The 22,190-nt window shown below is 46.5% G+C and overlaps 1 protein-coding gene across 1 annotated transcript in view; it reads left to right on the top strand.

Moving 5' to 3' along the window:
• Positions 1 to 707: 707 nt before the first annotated feature.
• The window catches only part of SYT12 (synaptotagmin 12), a 90,084-nt gene continuing 68,601 nt past the window's right edge, over positions 708 to 22,190 (top strand). Inside the window, exon 1 of the mRNA XM_084858272.1 lies at positions 708 to 1,251. The gene's annotated coding sequence lies outside the window, so the exon portion shown is untranslated. The remainder of the gene's footprint in view (positions 1,252 to 22,190) is intronic.

Genomic DNA, 22,190 nt, shown 5'->3' with positions numbered 1-22,190 from the left:
TTCCACCCACGTTCACTCTCCTGACCCATTTTCATATGTCAGTTTAACCCCTACCATTAGGCAGGATGAGGGGGCCTATGAGTTGGGAGGCAGGGGTAACATTAAAGGACAGCCCATTTTAATTTAGGGTTTCGGCTATTTCTGTGCGTGTTAGAGGTAATGTGAGTTGAACAGTTACCGTGCATAACAACCAGCCCTTGTGCATCTTCACCAAGGTTCATGGAGAATATGCATACAATCTGTTCATGAAGCGGGAACTGTGCACATTCTCAGGCCATTATGCCTTGGGGAATGGAGGACACCATTTGGGTTTTCTGCTTTGGGCACCAGCATGTCTGGAACCATCTCTGCCAAGGTGACTAGTAACACAAGAGGGCAGGGCTCGTCTCCGTTAATCGTTCTGCGGAAGAGGGAATTTGGCGGGTGCAGCTTTTCTCCCTCGCCCCTGGGCCCACTTTGCCCCTCTGGCTAGGAACACCAGGCGCCCCCTCTGCCTCCGCTCCCCGCCAATGGGCAGAAATGACCTTGGCCCCGAGCACTTCCCAGCTGGGAAGGGACCGGCCCGGGCCCGGGGAGGCCCCGCTTTCTCCGTCCTCTGCCTCGCTCCCTTCGCAGCCTCCGCAGCGGTTAGGGAGCCCATGTGCGGCGCAGGCCAGGCGCCAGCCGGAGCACGCTCGGCGTGCCCTTGTCCGCCGGTGCCAAACAGTTCCGCGAGGCCCGTTGTTTGCGGCAGGCAGGGCAGCGCGCGGCCCGCCTTGGGCGACTTTCCCCGGCTCTCCCCCCCGCCCCGGGACCTCGTGGGTCCCCTCCAAGAGGTCCCCTCCCGAGGGAGAGAGGGCGGGGTGCGCGGGCGAGCGCGCTCTCCAGGCATTGCAGGGGTACGTGGCGCCCCCGCAGGCAGGCAACGGGGGCGGGGCGGAGGAACGCGGCCCGTCGGCCTCCGCTCGCGCAGCGTAGCGGCTCCGCAGCGCAGAGCAGAGCAGCGCGGGGCGGGGGGAGGCAGGGGCGCCAGCCACGTTCCCGGGCTGAGCCGCCAGCCCTTGCGCGCGCTCGCGAAGGAGCCGGGGAAGAGGCGGTGACTCAGGCTGCCTCTGCGCGAGCCCAGCGCGAAGAAGTGAGCGGCCCCCTCGCCTCTCTCTCAGGCCGGCGGCGGGGAGGAAGGAGGCAACGTGCCGGGGATGTGCCGCTGAGGAGCCCGAGCCGAGCTGCAGAGTTCGGAGGTCATTAGCGCTGCACCAAACTCCAGGCGAGGTAAGAGGCGCCGCGGCTGCTGCTGCGCCACCACGCAAGGCGCTCGCCAGCGTGTGGGAACTCAGCTCGACGCGGGGACGGTCGGGCCGGGGGGGAGACCGGCCAACGCAGCCGGCAGCTCCTCCGGCCGAGCTGCTGCTTTGGGCGCGCGCGCAGAGCGCGGCGTCCGCGCAACGCGGCAGGCTGCTGCTTCGCGCGTACGGAGCTCCCCACGTTCGATCCCTTTGCAAAGCTTATGGGACACGCGGGCGCGCGCTCAGCGTGCGATCCGCGGCGCCCTGGCTTCCCCCCGACGGCCCCGATCCGCGGCACGAGCCCGAGCATGATGGGGGGAGTGCGCGTGCCTCGCGAAGTTTGCGCCTCGGCCGTGTGCGCGTGTCTGCAAGGGGGGTGGGAGGGGGAAGCGGGCTGGGCGTGACTGCCGTGCGGAGTCTTCCTGGCTTTAATTTAATTAATTAATTTGTTTTTTTTTTAAAAGAGAAGGTTAACCGGACTCGGAAAGGTCCAGTTAGTTTTGCAAGACATTTATCAGCCGGCCGTTGGAGGCAGGAGGCGAGGATAAGGGGGAGGATGGAAATAGTGGCAGGGGGTTGGAAAGGCTCGGATCCAAAGCGCGTGTTCAGGAGGAGCAGAGCTGCTTGGATAGAGCCCAGGCGTGGGAGGGAATTGCATCAAAGCAAAGGGTGAAGTGATACTTTTTTTTTTTTTAACGCATCTATGTTTCTCAAAAAATACACTTCACAAATCCCAGAACCCCCCGATATTGTGGCAGAGCGTCCAACATCAGCTGCATCCCGTCGTGTAAATGCATCAACAGTTCAGCTTTTGAATGGGGAGGGGGCGGCTTTGTGTGTCGCTCCGGAGGCAGTCGAGGCTCTCTCCCCGCGCTCCTCCGAAGCCAGGAAAGCCTTCTCCTCAGGCTACACTTCGGCTCGTCGTCTTGCGTGCAGGAGGAGCAGTCACGGCTGCCTTTTGGAGCAAAGCTTTCCTGGAAGTTTTCGCCTCCAGGCTGGGGCCGCCGTTGCAAGCTTGCCGGCTTTGCGATCTAGGTCAGGGCGGCGTGCCCGTGGTGAGGAGAGGGCTCCCCCCACCCCGCCTCTTTCGCCCTGGGCCAGCGCCAGGATCGGGGGCGCTTTGGTCTTTGTAGTATACCTCCGTGCCTTCCTTCATGCCGTATTTGATTGTTGGGGGCAGGAGAAAGATGTGGAGCTTGCTCCCCCAAATCCCGAAAAATCTCTCATGTGGGGGAAAGGGGTTTGTGGCGACAAGATAATAAATGGCAAGATGTGATGGCTATATAACTAAGCCCTCTTGTCTCCACTTGGCCTCTGAAGCAGCTACTAGCTACAAGATTGCCTAGTTAAAAAAGGGTTGGAGCTGAGATGCTTTTGCCTCTGTAGTTCCCACGTACTGATTAAAGCTGTCAATTCCTACAGCTGCCTCTCTCTCCTCCTTCCTCCCTTTGGCTTGTTTTTCCCCTAGAGACATCTGGAGTGCTTCAGTTTTTTTTCTTTATTTTTACCTTCCCAAGAAAACTGCCTGCCTTTGTAGATGATGTGATGTGTAATATCACATGAATAATGAATTGCGTAGTACAAGGAATACATTCCTCATGTGTAAATCAAGAGCCCCTCTGCTGATGGCAGTTTCAGAAAAGCTATTAGGTAGAATGTGGAATAGCCTTTAAAAAAAATTGGGGGCTGAGAGAATTCCTTCCATAAAATGCATTCAAAAATTCTCAGCTAGGATCGGATTTATTTGATGGATTGATTTAAAATGTATTCCCCTCCTTTTTGAGAAGCCGTCAATGTGGCTTGCAATTTATCCATAATTACTTAAATTGGTTTTGTCCTCATTGGTATTCCAGCCTTCCTGCTAGGCTCTCAGGTCAGGCAGCAGACGTGGTTCACACATAACCAGAAGAGAAGCCCCCATGGGTGAATTTTCCCATGGTGCTTCTCACTGCAGTGACGAGTGCCATTTTGAATATTTGAACTGTGGTGGGAGCACGCCCTAACTTCTTGTTACCTGCGAACCTGGCAAGAGTGGGTTGTTGGGGCGGTTGACAACCCATCCAGAACCCGTGGAGTATTTTAGGGTTGCAGCACTTGTCAATCACCCCAACAACCCACCCACGCCAGGTTCACATCTAACAAGAAGCTATGGCGTGCCCTTGCTGTGCCCCAAATTTTCAAAATGGTGTCAGTTGCCACAATGAGAAGCCCCAAGGGAAAATTCACCCACGGTGGCTTCTCCTTACATGTGAGCCGGGCCACAGTTTCCCCCTTTCCGCCTCTCAGTAGTACCGTGAGGCTGAAAGAGAGCATCCAAAGCCCAAGGTCACCAGCGAGCTTCATAGCTGCACAGGGATTTTTGAATGCAGGTTTCCCTGTTCAGAGTTAGAAACTCTGTCCACAACGTTATACTGGCTTTATGGTAAGACATGCACTAATATGACAAAATATAAAACACAGTCAAAATCAGTTAAAATCATCAGAGTGGCTTCATTTTCCCCCTAACCACAAAAGTAAATAAAAGTTTTGTCACAATGTAACATACTTTTGACTAGAGTAGTGGTGTAATACTTTCAACCGTTCCATAGCGAACCAGTGGGACTTACCTCTGAGTAAGCATACATAGGGTTGTGCTTCATACCAACCCCCCCACCCCCGATAAGACCCTTAAGAGCTGTTGTCTTCCTAAGGTCAATGGTGCAGTGCCTTTGTTGTTGTTCAGTCGTTCGGTCGTGTCCGACTCTTCGTGACCCCATGGACCATAGCACGCCAGGCCTTCCTGTCCTGCGCTCTCTCCCGGAGTGTGCTCAAGTCCATATTCATTGCATCGGTGATGCTATCTAGCCATCCCATCCTCTGCCGTCCCCTTCTCCTTTTGCCTTCAATCCTTCCCAGCATCAGGGTCTTTTCCAGGGAGTTTTCTCTTCGCATTAGGTGGCCAAAATATTTCAGCTTCAACATCTGCCCTTCCAATGAGCAGTCAGGGTTGATTTCCTTTAGGATGGACTGATTTGACCTCCTTGCAGTCCAGGGGACTCGTAAGAGTCTTCTCCAGCACCACAGTTCGAAAGCATCAATTCTTCAGCGCTCAGCCTTCCTTATAGTCCAGCTCTCACAGCCATACGTTGCTACTGGGAAAACCATAGCTTAATGTTATATTGCTTCCTTGCATCATAATCCACAAAAGCTGTTTAATGCACAATATTTGTTATTGGCCTGTTTGCCCAAATACACCACTGAAAGTCATCCCCCCCCCCCCGCAACAGCCTGAAAGAACAAAGGACCAACTCTTTTTCCAATTTATAAAGAATCCCCTCCCAGATTGCCTAGACTCTCTGCCCTAGGCATATCTTACTTGCCGTAGGCAGTAAGTGATTATTTACAAGCCCGTTAGATAGGTTATGAAAGCAACAGCAGTAATAATAGCAATTGTCCTAAGCTGAGAAAGAGAAGGTGCATGTCTAGTGGCTATGTGCATTTCCTTAGGAAAGCTCACTTGGTAAATCATGGTTCTACCTGTTGTTGTTGTTCAGTCGTTCAGTCGTGTCCGACTCTTCGTGACCCCATGGACCACAGCATGCCAGGCCTTCCTGTCCTGCACTCTCTCCCGGAGTGTGCTCAAGTCCATATTCATTGCATCAGTGATGCTATCTAGCCATCTCATCCTCTGCCGTCCCCTTCTCCTTTTGCCGTCAGTCTTTCCCAGCATCAGGGAAGTAAATTGTTTTTCTTCTTTAGAGTATTGTGGGCAATCTACATTTCATTTCACTTGCCCCAAGTATGACTATAGCTTACACCGCTAACCCTTACTCATAGTGAACCCCTTTTATAGCTATTGCTTCCACTGTCAGCTCAAAATCCCGGAGTAAGCAGATTTACACCAGCACTTTTGATCTCAGAGTGCAAAGGCAAAGGATGGGCTAAAAGCAGGACTGAGTTTTCATCTCCTGCTCCACCCCACCCTGATCAGTTTTATTCCATCTGAACCACAGTGTGCCATAAACAGAGAGTGAGTGCATTGGAGGAAGGTGCCAGCACAGCAAAAACGAGCAACTCCAGATCACTCCAGCTGGCAAGAGAGCCAAGTCACATACTAGTGGGGAGCACCACTTGGCATGTCTGTGCACCCCACAGCATGATGCTTGTTCCAAAATATGTTTCTGCTTATTTCATAGTTTAAAAAAAAGATGAGGATCACTCACATTTATGCATCCTTTCCTCCAAGGAGCCCAAGGGGGCATACATGATCCTCCTTCCCATTTTAACATCACAACAGCCCTGTGAGGTAGGTTAGGCTGAGGGTTAGTGACTGTTCCAGAGTCACCCAGTGAGCTTCATGGCAGAGCGGGGAGTAGAACCTGGGTCTCTCCAGTCCAAGTCCAACATTCACTGGCTCTATGCCATGTCAAGTTGCCCCCCTCCCCCAAATACACTTATGTCACCATTAAACATATATGCTATTGATGCGGAGACAATCACAAGATACATTTTGTTGAAATCCGTTTTTGCTGTGGTGACCAGATGTCACTTTTGGTCATTGCTTTTGGGTTTGAAATCTAATGCCATCTGGGATAACTGAGGGAGTGTTTTGCAAAGGCCTTCTATCTGGGACCTTGGTCGGGCACATTTCTTTTGCTTTCAGGCTCTTTTTTCAAACATACTCAACTTTAGCTGTGGTTGGTTTATATGAGCTTCTGTGCTGGGAAATCTCTGAGAAGGCTTCTGTCTGCATCTTGCTTGCAGTGTCAGGCTCATAAACCTGCCATGGGAAGATGTCGTATACATTTTAAATGAAAATGTCCATGTGAGATACATTGTCACCACTGGAACTCAGCTGGATTTACTTATACTGATGCATGAAGGTCGTATTCTTTTAGATTTGCTGCCTCTATAAAGCAGTAGAAGCTGTGGGTGGGCGGCCACAGCTTCAGTTTTCAACACCCCCTTTATACTCAGAGAGACTAGCCAGGGGTATACTAGGCCATTTGTTCTTTGGTGTTTCTGGTTTCAAATGTGGGATTCCTTTAGGAATGCCCTTTCTTGCTGATGTAGGAAAATGATCTTGTCTGCAGCAGCTGTTGAGCATCCACAGCTTCCTCCAGTCTATCTGTAACACCCCTGCCTCTGGTTTCATGGCAGGTTTGTTGTGTTCTCTCGCCTGTGCTTGGTTGAATGCGGGCTACCTGATGCGGGAGCTCCGCTCCTGAAACTTCAAAGTCTTCGCCAACCTGGCGCCCTCCAGATGTGTTAGAGTACAACTCCCATCATCTGCAGCCAGCGTGGCCCATGGGCATGTTGGCTGAGGGTGATGAGTTGTAGTCAAAACGCATCTGGAGGGCACCATGTTGGGGAAGACTGGTCTATGGGCTAGTGTGGTTACTTCATAGAGAGAGGAGATCTCTTGGCATGTGCTCCAGGGATCCTTTTGTCTTCACACATTCCAAAGCTGAATTCTGGCCTTTGCACAAAACACCACAAAGCACCTTGGGCTAGCCAGAATGGTCACCCTGAAGATCATCTAATCGAAACTCTCACACTGAGCAGGACACCCCATATCTCACAAAACAGTCTACTTTATCCGGATCACAGATGGACATCTTCAGGCAGCACCAAACCCACGTTATGATTTTGTCCCCACGCACACCTCTCCTCCCTGCAACGTGTTGTGCACCATTTGCAGGGGTGCACGTGGCTGTTTTGTCAGGCTCAGAATGCCAAAGAGGACGACGTGGAGGCGGAATAACTTTGGCTTTCTTTTTTGCCCTCATGCTGTCCTCTACTTGGAATGTGCTTAAGAGTCACTAGGTTCTTGAGTTGAGGGGAGGTCAACAAGGCACTGGGTCTTTCTCCAAGTTCCCCCACCAGATAAAGTGAGGCAGATGGCTACTACAATGAGAGCCTTTTCTGCTGTGACACCCCGGCTATGGAATGAGCTCCCCAGAGAGGCATGCCTGGAGTCTTACATTGTGGTCTTTTCGGCACCTTATTTTCCCAGGAATTTTAGTCTTTCAGTTTCTGTTGTTTTTAATGTCATGGGGCTAATACCCCACCCCCAGCACCCACTTCAGAATTAATTGGTGGACAGAACAGCAACAATTGCACAGCACCACTGTCACTTTACTTTCCCCCACTAGACACTTCAGTTCTGGATCCCTGTTTTTAACACCCAGTTCCTCTCTGCCGCTTCTCTCCTTCTTTCCTCCTATTTGCTTTCTCCTTCATGTCCTGTCTTCTTGCTTGGCCCCATCTCTGCCCACTTGCTGCCTTGAGCATAATTGCTCGAAGGCTGGGGAAGCACTGTTGTGGATGGAGCCTTGTTTCAAATGCAGGGTGTGAAGGATTGTTGGTCTCACCCCAGCAACCCTACAAGGTAGGCCAGGCCCAACTTAGCCACAAATCTTCCCAAGCTTATGTAGTAGCTTCCCTCCCAGGCCAATAGACACTGTATTTAGCACTGAAGTTATATAGGACACACCACACCAATGGGAAGTTGGATAAAAGTTTATTAGGGGAAAGGAACAAAGAGGAAAGGGAGAGGTGGTAGGTTGTACAGGAAATTACAAGCAAGTTACAATACTCAAAGCAAAACCAGAAACACCAGTCACCAAGGCACACACTCCCAGGAGCAAAACAATAAAGCTAGCTAGTCTATCCTATACATGCCAAGGTATGGGTCTCTCAGGATAGTCATTGACCAGCAGCACATCCTAGTACTATCAGAGCAAATGAAGAGACACCTGCCCCTTCTTTGGCCCCCTTTTTATAGCCCAGCCCTAGCAACTCAAGGCAGATTTGAAACACCCATTTGTAGCCCAGTTCCAGGACACCCCACTCAACCCTCCAAGGAGGCTGAATTTTCTCACCAGACACGGCTGTTATCATTTCCCCAATTAGCTGGAACAGAGTGTGGCCTTGAGCTGCCAGGCTGAGAAACAGCCAAAAAATCAATCAGCTTCCAGGTGGCTACTTCGTACCTGACAACCCAAGCGGCCCTCATGGCTTCAGCTTCTACTACCCTCATCCTTAACGCAGGGAAATGGTCATGGAGCAGCTTTTCATGCATGAACTGTTGGGGAGGGAGAATCTGCCCTCTGAGTTTTTTTCTCACTTTTTGGGGTACTTCTGCAGACCCATGGGTTTCCTGAGCATGCTGATGCACTGTTCTTGTGAACTGGTGGTGCTGTTTGGCCACATAAACATTGGCACTCATCTCATGAAGTTGGCAAATAGAAGGAATGATAATACGTGTGGAAACACACAATCATTTATAGTGAGAGGAACACATGGGACAGTTTCTAGTACAATGTAAGCTAGCATAGGTTTTTTGGTATAGGTGGAACTTGCTGTGTTGTAAGCTCTGTTTATTTTAAAATAACAACTTCCCATTCTCAGGACTTGAATAGGAATAATGAGTAGCTCTCTTGTTATAAAAAGTATCTCATTTTTTGTGTATTGTACTCAAGTTCATTGCTACTATAGTCAGAGGGTGTTCTCACCACCTGAAGTGTTTCTTCAGTGTGATTGAGTCTTTGGCAGGAAGTATTTTGAGGGGCTACATGATCACAGTTGGTGGCAAAACTTGGTGACATTGCATTGGGAGGGATCAGGGCCTTGTTCCAGATAACGCACACAACCAACTCCGTTTGAAAGGTGATTCCTGTAGTGAGGCGTTATCTATCACAAGCCCACTGGAAAGAAAGTAAGATTTAATAGAGAAAATGTAGAGGCAGCTTCAAATGGACAGATGAAATTGGGTTGTGAATTTAAATGGATCAGTTAAGCCATATTAAGCCTCCATGTGGACATGAATTATTTGGATTAAGAATGTTTCTTTAAAGTTTAGCCAAATCCAGTTAGGAATGGAATAAATTCAAATTGGTCAAGATTAAAATGTCTGACTGCAAAGTAGCCTAATCCATGTTATCAGATTTAAGCAAACTGGTTTATACTTAGGGTGGGTTTATACTTAGTATAACCTCCCTGTGAGTCCCCTGACATAAACATTTAGAAGCAAGGGTTGTATTTTGCTGAGATCCAGGCTCCCAGCCACATATTTGGATTGCCCTGTATCACACAGACAGTTTTGTGAGTTGCCAAGTCCACAGCTCAGAGTCTCAGTCCATTGGTCTGGGTGTGTGTTATGCTGCCAGCACCAAAGTCTGATCTTTTACAGTTTACTCCAAGGTAACTTTGGAGGCCTATACATGTTCTACGTGGGCTATGGGAGGATCAGTGCCTTGACAATTTCGGAGTCTTTTAGACACTTGCAGCACAATTCTAAGCAGGTCTGCTCAGAAGTAAGTCATTCAATGGAGTTTACTCCCAGGTAGTGTGCATAGGATTGCACCTTCAGTTGTTGACTTTGGGAGTAAAGCTCTTCTAAAATATGATTGCATGAGGCTTTAGGAAGTTGTAGGTGCAGCCTTTTGAATCTCAGGGCAAAAGGTTTTATTTTAATAAAAAGAAGGGAGTGACAGAGTTCAGCTTATTTGCATTCTTTGATAGGATTCAGTCCCTTGTTCGACAATGTTATTTTTCATCACTCACAAACGACCACAGCCCTTTACATTGTAAGCACCATGCCTCTCTCTGAAAAGAGAAATTGTTAAAAAAGGTCAGTGGGATGGAGGGAGATGACATCATAAGGGTGGGGTTTCTGGAGTGAGGCCACACCCCCTGACATCATCTGGCACACCAGCTTGGTCCAGTTGAGTAATCTGGCCCCCAGACCAAAGGTGGCTGTCCTCCCTTGCTCTACAGCCTCACCCTTTACGGGGAATCACCATAGTCAGACAGGACAACTAGTGATAGATGGCCACAGAGCATGGCCTCTGATGTTGAGTAGTGAGGTCTATGGTTAGATGTGTATGAGAGGATGTATGAGCAGATCCTTAAGGGATCCTGGCCTCAAGCCATTTACAGTTTTAAATGTAGAGAAACTTTTATGATCAGAACCTCAACACTAGCTCTTTTGGGGCAGGATATTGAAGGATATGCGAGATAACAAGACTTTTATAAACAAAAATAATCATGACCTATTTTCATTTCCTCTTATGATAGCACACCGTAGCCAGAACCTCTTCAAAATATAAACCAGCACGGCTGTCCATCTCAGACTCACATTGATTAACTTTTGGTTTCATCGAGAAGTTGATTAATCTTCTGATTAAAGCATACAGCCTGAGCTTAAATCATGGTTACACTTACTATTTTAGAAGTGATACTCGGCTGTTCCTTTGTTCCAGGAAGTCCTTTCTTCTTCCTGTGATTGTTTTTTCTCACCATCCATATTGAAATGTTTATTATTTCTTTTTTTGCAAACGGAAAGTGATTTCCCTGGCTTCATTTAGCCCTGCCTGTCACCACTCTCCAGTCTAGAGCAGCGCATAAAGAAAACTAATGAGAATCTGTCTTCGGTTGCCTTTGTCTTCATTAGATTTTCATCAGCCACCACAGGCTCCACCGGTACTTTAGTAAAACTACTGGCAACACAAATAGTATTAAATAATGTTGCTCTATGACATGTTGCTCTACAATCACTGTATGGAAACCTTGAGGGATATTCTGATGAGTGACATAAAGCCCTGGAATAGTGAGTGAGGAAACATTCATTTTTTTAAGGAGAGAGAACACTCTGCTATGATACAGAAGCATATGAAATTACCTGTCATGATTTCCAACCCTTGCACCTTCCATAGTGCAGCAGAGGATTCTGATGAGGAAGAAGCTTAGGGTACTTCCACAGAGGTAGGACAGTGAGGGCTTTAGGCAGGGCCCTCCCGGCCAGAGGACACAGTCCTGCCATCGGCCTCTGATTCAAAGGATGAGTTCCCTGCATGTCCCCAGCCTAGCAAACTACAAAATCAGGCAAGGGCCCTTTAACAGGCCAGTCAGCTCCTCCAGGAGGGGTGGAGTTGGCCATACTACAGGTCTTGTCAGCCTACATAAGGCTTCAGTTGGCTTCAGCTCCCTGCTGTGCTCTTTGTGAGGTTTGTGGAGTGGATGAAACTACAGATCATCTTCTTTGGGACAGTCTGATATATAGTACAGAATGGGGCTTTCTTATTAATGAGCTCCAGAGCTTGGTGATTTAAGGCTTTTCCTTGGAGTCTGTTCTCTAACTTAAGAATCTTAGTAGCGCAGTATTCAAAATGCTATGGAGATATATTAGTTACAGGCATTTCTGCTCACTTGTAAAAATTAGTTGTGGGTTTTTCCAGTTTCCAGTAGGTGGGGGTCATGGGGACTTTTTGGCCTTGAACGGTCATTACATCCCAAAAGAAACGGCAGCAGTTCCCCGCTGAGACAACATCCTCCTATTCTAGTATGAGAGAGTTCCAGCCAGCAAGACCCACTTGGAGCTATACATCATCCTATTTTCTTCCTGCCTCTACCTGACTGCCATTGGATGCTACCAATGTCAGCTATTGAGAGCTTTGGCTATAGGGCAGTATAGAAATGAAATAAATAAATAAGCAAGCTTCTCCTGTGAGCCTCAAGGAATCACAGAATGGGACACTGCCTTATAATGACTCTGATTATTGGTCCATCTAGCTCAGAACTGAGAGGAGACAGTCTTGAGCTACATGAACCAATGAATGGACTCATTGGATGGTTTCAAGGCAAAGAGTTGTGAACAAATGAGAACTAGGGGAGCCTTTTAACTTGAGATTCCAGGGGTTGAAACTGGGGCCTTCTGCATGCAATGGCTGTGCCATGGAGTTGCAGAATCCCCTTGTAGAATACACTTAATGTGGGTTAGCTAAGAGGTGTGAATGAGTGTAGTCCTTTTCAGGTCAGAAAGGTTATGCTGGCATTTCCCCACTGAAGATCCCAAGGAATCCAGCTAATGCAATTGGCATTGCGCTAGAAGTCCTTTACAGAAGCGCAGTGTAATTTGCTTTAGTGGATTGTCACAGTAGGATACTGCTCCAAGTTTATAATGGTTCAGTTAATGAGGTGTTGGATTTGGACTGGGAAAATCTGCATTCCTGCTCAGCCTTAGCCAGTGGATTTGGGGAGATTTCTTACCAGTGTTTCCCATCTGTATTATAGAAAGAATATAGTGAGCTACTTAGTCTGTTGGGTTTGTTTGAGGATGAATGAGAAAACAAAACAATCACTGAGCTTTAGAATCTGGTCTGGCTATACATCCAATTGTGCAACATCTTTTAGATTGCCAATTGTCTAGCATTAACATGTAGGTGCCAGATACCAGCCCTACTCATGTTACAAATGACATGAATCTGTTTGGGTCAGTCTCTTGTAAGTGTTTACTCCCTGGTTTTATTTCTTTTGCTGAATGCAATGTTTCTCAGGCTAGAGTTGCCTGAGAAACATTAGCTAGAGTTTCTCAGGCTAGAGTTGCAAGCCATTTGTGACTGGGGTCTCAAAGTACATAATCTTGGAGGGGGGGCACAGTTTGCATATTTACATTTAAAATCTTCTTCTTCTTCTTCTTGATATAGTGCAGAGTGCATCTCGCTTTGCTCCCTCTATCAAGGAGCTTACGGCACTGGGGCCTTGAACGGTCATTACATCCCAAAAGAAATGGCAGCAGCTCCCTGCTGAGACAACATCCTCCTTTTCTAGGCAAGGACAACAAATTAATAGAGGGGAGGAATGAGAGAGGTAAGAGAAGCAAAGGATGAGCACATGGCTGTTCCATGCGCCCAAGCTTACAGTGTGACCCTGTGCATGTTTACACAGAAGTAAGTCCCACTGTGTTCAGTGGAGGCTGCTATGGGGAAGGTGTGCATAGGATTGCAGGCTTAGTTTCAGTTGGGGATCTTGAATAAGAGGTTAGATTAAAGGATTCATGGAAAGCCTTATATCTAATAATTTCATTAAAATACTGTAGCCTTCCCCGACCTAGTGCCTTCCAGATATGTTGGACTACAAATCCCAGCATGTACTGCTGGCTGGGGATAATAGGAGCTGTAGTTCAACACATCTGGAGGCCACCAGGTTGGGGAAGACTGAGCTAGGGAATGAGAACAAGTCAAATTCTTTGGTATCTTTCTTGTTCCATTTTGGACAGCTCAAGGACAACGTGGTCACACTGTTCAGCACCAAGAACAGCTCCAGGGATTGATTATGATCTAGTATGCAGATTGTGTTTACGCATAGCAAAGTAACTTGAATAAAACTTAACTAGATATCAGATCATGGCAAAGTGGCTGATTCCTCCACTTCTGCACTATTTTTGGAGGTATTTATTTGATTTGTACCCTGCCCTTCTACCAAAAGTGGCACTCAAGGCAGCTTACAATCACTAATAAAACTTGATAAAAACAATAACAAGCAAAACATTAAAACACAGTTAAAAACACTGATGCCCAGTGATTGAAATATTTGTTCATAAATCTACAAACAACCCAGATAGAAGTCCTGGAATGATGAGATGTATGCAAAGGTTCATCAGCTAAGCTTTCCAGCCAGATGGGTTCACCCGGCTCAATCTTTACAAGTTGAGAATTGCAAATCTCACTGTAGTTGAATAATTTTCCCTATTGCTGATCTTCAGAAACAACAGCTTTCTTTGCTACTCTTGACTTCTTCTGTAGCTTCTTTAGGATTATGCCTCTTATTTTTTAGTTTTTATCTTCAGTCCAGTTCATTAAAAAAAAATAGCAGTAGGATACTCTAAGAACCTCCCATTTCCTAGGTAGGAATTACAAAAAACCCAAAAATCTAATCAGAAAGGTTTGTCTTATTTAGCCATAACAGTTCAGTGTCAAGTGTTAATATGGGGCTGGTTCACACATACATGTTCACCACCTGATTAATTTGACTTGCATGTGCAAATGAGCTATCACAGATTAGACAACGCTGACAGAATTTCCATGTTTCTTCACCTCACATCACACACAGTGCTTTTCAGTGACCCTCAGCTGTCAATAATGAAAAGTTATTAATGTGTGAACTGCTTCATATAGTACAGTGGGTTGTATACAACCTTGCAGTAGCAGAAGTTTGCTCATGCAATGGGACTTTCGCCCTCACTCCTGCCCCCTGTGCTGCCCCCAAATCTGTTCCATAGGGTTTTCCAGTTCTCTGGAGCATATTTTGAGGGCATGCAGGAGGCTTGGGGTGGGGGGATCACCCCTGTCCCCTGACAGAAGCAGTTCCATCAATGGAATTCCACCATTGGACCCAACCCAGTATCTGTTTGATGATGAACAAAGTCTAGACTCGATGAAAATAGCATGGTTAAAACAGTCTTCCCCAACCTAGTGCCCTCCAGATGTGTTGGACTATAACTCCCATCATCCATAGCCAGCATGGCTATTGGCTGTGTTGGATGGGGATGATGGGTGTTGCAGTTCAGCTCCCTGGAGTGCACTAGGTTGGAGAAGACTGGGTTAAACTTTTCTTTAGGCAGTAGGAACAACAACAGTTCTTTCAGTTTGATTTCTGTTTATTCCTCCTAGAATTCTGGTGATTTAATGTCCACAAACAAAATGTACTATAAGCTGCATGACTGATGATCTTGTAGTGGTGTTGGTTTTTTACTCCACTGCGATTAGGGATTCTGTTTCATCCATTTTGCTGTTCCACCTCAGTTTGCTGGTATGACATCTCAATGCACGCTTGTGACTGTGCTAGGTTTGTGGTCCCTGTTGTGTGAAGATGGCTTTGTAGAGCATCCTGGGATAATATTTTAGGCTGGAATAATCTTTTATGATGTAATCAGAAGAACAACACACAGAGGATCTCTGAACCAATTGCTGACCTCATCTACCTTCAACAGATTAGGAAAAGGGGAACATGAATAAAATGCCAAATGGGTTCTGTGTTTCCATATTTATGCTGGTGCTTTTTATTTTTATTGTGGATCTTCTTTTGTTTTTATGTTTGTTTGATATATTTTTATTTATTTATTTTCAATAGCCCCTAGTCTGCTTTTCAAAATAACCTTCCTCCAAGCAACTTACAAACTTGAAAAATAAAAAAATATTAAAGCAAAAATATAAAATGCAATAAAAGTAGCACACAAACATTTATACATGTAAAAGCCAGCCAAATCTCGCTTTCAAAGGTCTCAACACTAATAAGAGGGACCCAGTGGCCTTCTTAACTAAAGTCAGGCCAAAACAGAAAGGAGCCCATATAAAGGTCACAAGAGAGGGAGCCAAATGTATATCTTCGGGGAGGGAGTTCCACAAATAAGGAGCCACTGCTGAAAAGGTCCTATTCCTTATGCCTACCAGTTTATGTCCTGCTAATCTTGGGCATATGTGCAGAGCCTTGGTAAAGATCTTAATATTGGGACAGGTTCCAAGGAGTGCAGGAGGTTCTTCAAGTAATTTGGTCCAGAATTTTTTAGGACTTTAAGGGTTAGTTCCAGCTCTTAGAACTGAGCTCAGAAGTGAATAGGCAGCCAGTGCAAAACAGCTGTAACGTAATCTGAATGACTAGCCCCTGCTAGCATCCAGGCTAATGCATTCTGCACCAGCTGAAGCTTCCGAACATTTTTTTCAAAAGCAGCCCCACATAAAGTGTATTGCAATTGTCTAACCTGGATGTAAGCAGAGCATGAAGTGAGATCTGCCACATCCAGATATGGTTGTAGCTGCTGTACCAGCCTCAGCTGGGAAAAGGCACTCTTGGCTTACGCAGCCATCTGCATATCCACAGATAGCCCTAAGACGACCCCCAGACTGCGAACTTGGTGCTTCAGAGGGAGTGCGGCCCCATCTACAGCCAGTTGAACATCTCTGTCCAAGCCTGCTGGCTTTCCTACCCACAGTACTTCCATCTTGTCTGGATTAAGTCTGGATTTGAGCTTGTTCACCCTCATCCACCCTAAAACAGCCTCTAGACACTTGTGTGAGGAGTTCCATAGCCTCCCAGGAATCAACAGGTGGAAATGTGGGGTGAAACTGCACGTCAACTGCATATTGATCGCCCTTCGGCCCAAGCCTCCGAGTGGCTTCCCCCAGGGCCTCCACGTAGATGATAAAAAGCATAGAGGACAGTATAGAACCTTGTGGCAGTTAGTTAGTTTCTTAACTGAGCATGGTCAGTTAGGAAAGAGCAGAGCCAGCTTAATACCAGGCCCTCCAGCAGACCCGGACCTGGTGATTCAGATGAATACCATGGTTAATGGTATTGAAGGCCACTGAAAGATTTAGGATAGTCAAGTTCACACACCCACCGTCCATTTCCTAGCATAAGCACCAGGGCAACCAAGGCTTTTCCATACCACAATCAGGCTGAAAGCCAGATTGCAACAGGTCTAAATGCTCTGTATGATCCAAGACTGCCTGGAACTGAGACACCACCACCCTCCCCAGGACCTTGTTCAAAAATGGAACATTAAATACTGAGCAGTAGTTAAGCAGGATTATAGCTCTGATATTTTCAGTAGAGGCCCCACTATGCTGTTCTGAAGGCAGCTGGCACTTTATCTTCCCTCAAGGAAGCATTCACCACTTCCAAGGTCCATGCAACTAATCCAGATCTGGCAGATTTTATTGGCCAGGAAAGGTGAGGGTCTCAAGAGCAGGTGATAGGCCTCAGTCCTCCAACCAGCTTGTCCACATCCTCAAGTTGTACAAGGTGAAACATCCAGCACAACATAACCAGATGGAGCTCTGGCTCTCCATCTCTGACAAAACTGTGGTGTCCAAGTTGAAACGAATGTGAGCTATTTTATCTGCAAAATGCTATACAAATTGGTCACAGTGGGCCTTCGTTAATTCCATAAACCAGTTCTGCACGCTGATATGCAAAAGGTTCTTCACAACACAAGAAAGATCCCCTGGCCAGCATTCCACAGATGCAATGGTGGTGGAGAACTGGGATTTCTTTGATGGAATCACTGCCACAGAGTAAGCTGTATAATGGTTTCTTACCTGCATTTAGTCATGCTTGTCATGAGTCTTTCAGCTTTTGCACTCTAGTCATTTCATTGCCTGCAGTTCTTTGGAAAGCTAGGGAGCTGACCTGGCTCAGGAATTAGGTCAAGGATGGTTGGGTGTGATCATATTAGTGGCTCTAGTCATCTCTCTATCCTGGCCAGAGTTGAGACCCTCAGCAAGACCACTGGCTAAGTCTAGAGGGAAGTCCCCCCATGACTTCAGGAAACCCTCTGGATCCATCAGTCTTAACTATGGGCAGTATCTTATACTGTCCCCACACCAACAGGACCCACCGCTGGTGCAATAGGGAGCCAGTGGTTGTTAAAGCAACCTGAAATTAGCAGAAATGGGGCAGGTCAGCAGGTCTGGCGGAAGGAAGCTCCGCTGGTATGTCTTGATCTGGAAACGAGTGTTTCCACTTATTTCTGGAGTTCCTTTATGAACCACTAACTTCCCATTGTGCAAGTGGTAGGTCCCACTGGAGCTACACAGTCAGTAGGAGTGCAGTGGCCCAGTTGGATATTGCCCTGTAAGTCCTTCACCTCTGCAGGGGTTATAAGCAGCCACAAGATTCATCTGAATCAGGAAATGTTCTGTTCATATCACAGAATCACAGAATAGTAGGGTTGGAAGGGCCATCGAGTCCAACCCCCTGCTCAATGCAGGAATCCAAGTCAGAGCATCCCTGACAGATGGCTGTCCAACCTCATCTTGAACGCCTCCAGTGTGGGAGAGCCCACCACCTCCCTAGGTAATTGGTTCCATTGTCGTATTGCTCTAAACGGAGTCGTCACAGGCTCCCCTATCCACAGGACATTGTCCTCTAAATCAGTACAGAAGACACATTCTCATGTTCATGAGTCAGGCCAGATATACTTTGAGACCAGCCCATGGTTGTCATGGAGGCCAGGAAATCCCGAGCCTCTCCAGACAAGAGAGCCTTAGAGGATATGCTTAAGTTCTCCGTGACCGAAAGACAGAGGTCTTCAATACCACCTCTGCGACCACCTCCTTCAGCTCAGGCAGGGAGGGTGTTAGGCAGTGTAGTGGACAGTACACTAACAGATATCCCTATCCTGTCTCTCGTGCAGACACTCAAACCTTGTTGACTGCTGGATGGAGTATGGCCAGGGAGGTGTTATCCTTAAAGATGTGGCTGCTACATCCTGCCCTGCTGCTCAATTCATACTTGGGGCTGCAATGGGGATCCTGGTGGACATAACTGGGAGAGTTTTACACCGTTGTCCTGGTTATACAGGCCAGGTCAGCATGATCTTGTTGGATAAGGTCAGATATAATTAGTGATCTGGTGTTTGCGAGCAGTACCTTCAGGCCTGAAGGGACTGCACCTAAATCCCCAAGTTGACTGAACCTGGAGATGGAGTAGTAGAAGAAAGGGTGCATACATGTCAATTTCGCCTTTCTCTGGATAGAAACCTCTGCTTCCCACCACCATAGCACCGTCTGCCTTTAGTAACCGTTATGGCAGCCTCCTCCCCCTCCCTACACGCCCTAGTGTTGGCTGTTGCTATATTGCAAGCCAGCTTGGAGATTACCATTGAGAGGCAGGGTATAAATATTTTAAATATTCAGTAGGCCACCTGTTTTGGTGCATTGTGTGGGAGGATCTTTTCAAATTCTTCTGGTAAACAGAAAAAGCAGTATTATTCTTTCCGTCTCGGGTCCTGTGCTTATGGACATGTTGGGAGCTCAAACCAGGAAGGGAGGCAGGGTAAGAGGGGAGCTCTGGGCAGGTTAGAGACCACCTTTCCTATCAGTAAATAATTGGAGGGGGTCAAAATTACCCTCCCTCCCAAACTGGCTCCAGCCTGGGAGGTACATCCACTCTTCCCTTTGCCATTGGTAAGTAACTTTGGCTGAGGGGAGTAATGCACAGCAACTAGTGCTGAGCAGGTATGGGGAGTTAACGGTATTGTTGTCTGAGGAAAGTGAGCTGCTCAGTCAACACAAGGGGGCTACATATCTCTTCCCTGCAGAGGTTGCTTCAGTGAAGTGAGGCTGAGCCCTCCTTTCCCCTTCAAAGTAACCACTTCGTTTGTGTACGTGTACGCGTGCGTCTGTTTCAGAGAGACAGAGAGCGCACAGAGATACCATGCTTTTTTTGTGCTGCCTTTGAACCCCAATCCCTCCTCCTCCTCTGAAGTAACTACAGTGGGAAAGAGGGTGAAACCGGGCTCAGAGAGCACCCTTTGGCATGCATCTCTGTGCCTGCCCCTCCCATTTTGGGGGGCAAAGAGTGGCTGAGCTCTCTTTTTCTCCTCTGGAATTGGTCCGTGGGGAGAGTGATTTTCCCCACAGTTCATTCCTCCCCCTTGCAAAATTCACAGGGATCCCACTCCGTAGTATTCTGTATTGCCTTGAAACAGAATTCCTAGCTAAACATAGCAGAGTTTAGAGCAGCACAGTGTCCATGTACCGTGGGAGAATGTTCCTCGAGGCCATAGTGATAATGAACAGTTTTTGTTGAGGGAATCCATTTAGTAGCTCCAGCATAATCTATCTATTTTGCACTGACCTCTGAATAAGACCAACTCCATACTAAATGATTTGGCCGTATATTATCCAACACAGAATCATTTGTACACAGAAAATGAGGCAAGTGATGGGGAAATAACAAGCTAAAGAGAAAGGCTTAGTAAGGTGGCTGTAGAATGTGAATGAGGTTGAAAGGGAGCAACATCCCAGCTGGAGAAGAAATCAGATGTTCGAATGGGCAGAGGGGAAGGGAAGAGAAGAGAGGGTTGATACGCCAAGAAAATACAGAAGGAGAGCTCTGAAGTAATGAAAGTGCTTATTCCCTATGTACTTATTTATATTTTACCATTCAAAATCTAGAAGCATAAAAACCAGTTGGAAAAATGTTAGCAGCTTAGAAAACATGAAGATTTCTTCCAATCATTGCACATTATATGGTCCTGTTCCTCAAAAGGCTGACCTTTTGAATATGGGCTATAAGGCCACATTGCAAAGGGTCAAATTGGATGAGACAGAGATCCATGACCAGATCTCTTGTCTGTCTATTTATTTAAACTGCATGACGAACCTCAAATCGGATTGGGACCATTTTCCTTTCCCCATTTTCTTTTTTCCTGATGTAAATCCCGCCCCCAAATCTATTTACCATTTTAGGGAAAACTTAGTGCCCTAAAAATCCTGCAGCCTAAGCAGTCAGAGTATCTTATCATCATTGTCCTCTCATCTGTTTATTTGTATGCTGCTTTTCCACGTGGTTGTGCCTAAAGCCATTCACAATTTACTAAATTAGTAAGGAGGGAGGGCTTCTGCTCTGAAAGGTGGCCAAGAAATATTTCAAATAAATAAAATTAAATAAATAAATTATTGGATATTTTGAGGGTTTTTCCTCTTTTTATTGTTCTCCACCCAGAAATCTTGCTAGATATAGAGCAGCTTATAACTTTTGTAAGTAAATGAACAGCAATAAATATAACAATTCAAAAAACATTACAGAAACAATTGCAAATAACTATGATGTCAATAAGTAAATATATAATTAAAATATCTATAAATCCACACAGCTCTGTATAAAACAATACAAAGAGCATGCCTCCCCTCTGTATCTGGTGTGATAGGTACAGTATAGGGATGCTGGAGAAATTTGAGATGGACTAAAATGAGCTTGAATTTCTAAGAATCCGACCTGCGGAATCCGCTGTGGAGCGGCACCCTCAGGCTGCGTGGAGTCCATGGACATTCAGATGATTTTTTTACTTTACGCATATAAATTCATAGAAAAATACGCAAGTTTCTGCTGAATGGAAATGTTGAATGGAATGAGGGACAATACACTAAATGTTACGTACTAAGGTAATTATGTAAATACTTACATGCAAATTTTTCCACATGATGAAAAAAAAAAGTTGCATCTGTTTGTGGGCAGACAGTGGAACAAAAGGCACCTGATAATCCGCGAAACACAGACAGAGCAGATTTTACACAGTCCGTACATCCCTAGTACAGTACCTGCTTTCTCACTATGTTTTGAAAATCCCTGATATGTACTGAATCTGTATCCAATATTGGTATTTGCTTGTCAACTCATTTGTAATCTGTTTGGCTAGCACCATGCTTCCCACTTTAGTTGCTAGTAGGATCTCAGTGTGTAATGTAATGTGAATTTATGAAAATGTTGAGAGGAAGATGTTTTGTGGCCAAAAAAGTATGAAATGATGGTTTCTAAATATGGATAGGTGCTTTCTGAGTCATAAGCTTATGCATATTTTCATTGCGATATTTCAAAAAATTCTTGGGCAAGGACACATCACCAATTTCCCGCAAAGTGTCATTCATACTACAATCCCCATGTTTAATGTAATATAACATTTATTAGGTAGTATCCAGCTGTGTCATTCTGCTAGCATAAATGGTGTTCTGCTAGCAGAAACTAGGTTCCAAACTGTGCCTAAGAGGGGAACCCAAGTAAAATTAGGTTTGCTCAAGTGCAGTTGCGCAAGTGTTGTGCATTATGGTTGTGCAATCCATTGTGCAACCTGTAGTGCATTATGCTCGCACACCCAGTTGTGCACCCGGTTGTGAAATGGAAAGACTCAGTGGAGCTCTGCTAGCACTATTTGCGTTTGTAGAATGACACTGTTGGATACTACCCTTAGGGTGCAATCCTATACATGTTTAGACAGAAAGAAAAGTCCTACAATTCCCAGCATTCCCCAGCTAGCCATGCTGCCCGGGGAAATGCTGGGAGTTGTAGGACTTTTTTCTGTCTAAACATGCATAGGATTGTGCCCTTAATTATGTAAAAGCCAGTGTGTGTAAAGTAAAACCAGGGATTGTACATGAAGTATTCAAGCTGCTGTTGTTTGTTTTGGCTCCACAATTTGGTGGCATGACTCCAACCTCAAGCAGCAGCTGGGACTCTGACCCAGAGGTGGAGGAGCCAGAGAGATCAGGAGGCCTAACAGGGCAAACTATGGATGTGCTGGACTAAACCCATGCTCAGGAACCAAACCCAATCCTGTATCTGGGAGCCTGTTGAACTGGGACCCCTGAGACAGCACCTCGT

Source organism: Heloderma suspectum, chromosome 1 (genome assembly GCF_057233095.1).
Source record: "Heloderma suspectum isolate Gila_16-S chromosome 1, 16-S_ref, whole genome shotgun sequence".
NCBI lineage: Eukaryota > Metazoa > Chordata > Lepidosauria > Squamata > Helodermatidae > Heloderma > Heloderma suspectum.
This window is presented reverse-complemented; position numbering and strand designations above follow the sequence as displayed.